Source organism: Octopus bimaculoides, chromosome 19, assembly GCF_001194135.2.
Source record: "Octopus bimaculoides isolate UCB-OBI-ISO-001 chromosome 19, ASM119413v2, whole genome shotgun sequence".
Lineage (NCBI taxonomy): Eukaryota > Metazoa > Mollusca > Cephalopoda > Octopoda > Octopodidae > Octopus > Octopus bimaculoides.
Genome location: NC_068999.1, coordinates 13,093,516 through 13,096,789, shown reverse-complemented (window position 1 = coordinate 13,096,789; position 3,274 = coordinate 13,093,516).

The window sequence follows — 3,274 nt, the reverse complement described above, 5'->3', positions numbered from 1 at the left end:
TGTGTGTGTGTGTGTGTGTGTGTGTGTGTGTGTGTGTGTGTGTGTGTGTGTGTGTGTATGTAAGTGCGTTTGTGTATTTGTCACGAATCTATGATCCAGGATACAAGCAATAAAATAAGTATATTGGAATCAAAATTTTGAACAGTAATGAATTCGACACGAAACAATGACACTCGTATTGGCCATCAGAGAAGATTCCAGATAAAATACAACGGGTAATAATCAAACAAGTTGCACGGTAACATCTCACATTTAGAGACACATGAGAGTACAAGAAACAAAGTAAGACATGTATTTATATGCATATGTATGTCGTTGTGTAACACCGTGATTTTGTAGAGTGGACCATCCCTATTTTGGTTGCACTCATTACCTATTGTAATATTTTGTATTTATTCACTTTAATGGATGTTACGTACGCACACGTAAAAACAAACACATGCTCACACACACGCATACGAATTCACATATATTTATATACATGTATCTTTGCATTTATATATGTGTTTATGTATGTATGCATGTATGAATGGAGAGAGTAGTAAACAGACATATATCGCTGTAGAACATTGTATCATACATTACAGAACAGTTCGTGACCCTAATACTCTATTGTAAGAGATTGGCGGCGTATGATCTGTGTAATAACACTTCCTCCACACTCAATTTCGAAATTTGCATTTCATAATAAAAATGAAAATTAAGGATATTAATAATATTATAGATGACTGAAATTATATATTATCTCTCCAATGTTAGAGACATACTAGCGAATGTCAATTGTCATGAGATGGAATTATTTGTAAACAGACCTATTTTGCCAAAGTGCATGCACTTCGAGAGGCTGTTTATAGTATTAACTTTGTATGTGAAATACAAAGATCGTAATTACAATGTGAATCAGTTGGAATTTCAGAATCTGTCAGAATCTATAACAAATCACCTTGCATTGTGTATGTATACAGCTAGACACTCGGGCTGTTATTGTCATTGATTAACAATACATGAAATTATTAACTCTATACCACGTGTCTTAAACATAAATATGTAAAGCACAATAGCAGAAAATAAATTGAAACATGCCATGAACGTGTCCTTCAAAATGTCAGTTACTATAATGCACACTCATTGTAATCACGTGGTAGTGTACATATAATATGCTCAAAATCTTTCCTCTTATTTTTTTTAATGGATTCACCTTTCTGTTAGATATAGTGGAGGATTAACCTGTTACTGTTGGGATATGTAATCATGAATAAGACACTAAATAACGATAATATATCAGAACATGGAAACATAATTCAGAATATTTTTATGAAAAACGTATAATCTTTGTAATTGAGTTAATTACATCCAAGATTTTCATGGTTAAACAAATAAACATTAGAGAAATATAAATATTAGTCAGAAATTTTACATACATCATACATATTTCAGGAATGGCCATTTTATTACTAGAACATATGAAGAGGGATAATCGAATACATTCAAATACAAATGCTAAATATGGAAACTGATATTTTTGCTACATACTATTTCTTGTAAAGATGCTTAGAATGAAGCAAAATTATAAAGGTCAAGATACAATAAATACAAGAAATGACTTCTTTCATAGATATGAAAACAAGATGTTTGGCATTATGCAAAATTATAGGGAAAATCTACAAGTAGTGAAATTGTAGTAGCCAATTTTTTCAGCAATATGTTCCAAGTAATACCTCAATATGTTTACAAACACATTAAATGTGTTAATGGAAAAGTGCTGCAATTATTTTGGTTGGAACACTAGCAAGAAGCGAAATTGCCAAACGAAAAATAATATATGCCTTGTTGTAAGGTAGCTAAACCCGAGAAAATGTTATATTTGGACGGAAAGTAACTGAAGAATGCAAGTTAATACCCATCTTTATACTTGATGTTGTAAATCAAAGATCATCTAACAGTCATTTAATAGCTGTAAGTTAACGCTTACACGAAGCAAATACAAAGATTTGCGACCACACTGTTTCAAAATGTCTCTTATATTACTTTGTCACATTAACGCCTTGTATAGCCCCTGGATGATTTTTTTTATTGATTTGGTTACAAAACCTGCTGTCGATGATTAAATGCGGTGAAGAATCTAAGAATTAATCTCTCAGTAGACTGCATATCAAACTCATAGAATAATGTGTTTATGTTTTTCTATTGCTCTGGGGCCATGGCCAATTATTATTCAAATGTAGTTTTTGGCACTCGAAGTGTAAATGCAGAAATATGCAATTTCAACCACTGATTACGACGATACTCAAATTTATGCTGGTTTTATATTTTATTCATTGGGGAAGGAAACTGATGACTGTATTTTAGGGATTGATGAAGCAAAATATAACATCAAGAAAACAAATAACGAGAATAAAACAAAAATAACGTGAACACGTAACTATGCGTTACAAGATCCCCGTTTTTTTTCCATACATCAGATTAGAAGAAAATGTTTACATTCGTATATTTCTCCTACATATAGAATATGAATTAGAACGAGCATAGGCCTGGAGAATTAAAAAAAAAAAAAGAAACGACAGTTAGCAACTTTGCAAATTAATGTTCTGCATTCTTTTAGAAAGGATGAGTACAATGATTAACGTGATAGTCAATTTAAAAAAAATTACTTGCTTGAAAGATGTAAATCTCGAATATCTTCTACTATGCGGCATACTTAAAAAAGTATACAAAAAAAACTTTACACCCATTTAAATATATTTTTAATATATTTTTTGTTCATTCGAAAACTTGAACGGCGTAGTAAACCAGTCATCGATTTTACAAATTCGAACGTCATCTATAGTAAATCTATCGAAGAATATGTATAAAAAAACACAATACTTTCACCCAGAGAAGCATGGGGGCACATATCCATCTATATGTGAAAACATATTTGATAAGGACTTTGTGTACGTATATATGTGTGTGTCTGTGTGTGTGTGGGTATGCGTGCGCGTTTGTGTGTGCGCATGTGCATGCGCGCGTATGCGTATGTGTGTGCCTTTACGTGTATGCACACGCCCGAATTATCCTCTTATATATATGTGTATGCGTATGTGCATGTGTGTGTGCGCGCGTGCATTCTTGCTTATTCAATCAAATAAAATGTTTTTGATAAAAGTGCCATCATTCTTAGTTCATAGATATATTTTTTTCCGATACGTATTACATCAATAATGAATTAATATAAAACAATTATATGAAATAAATCTAATGTAACCTACAATCTGTTTCCTTATGCATAGTTAAG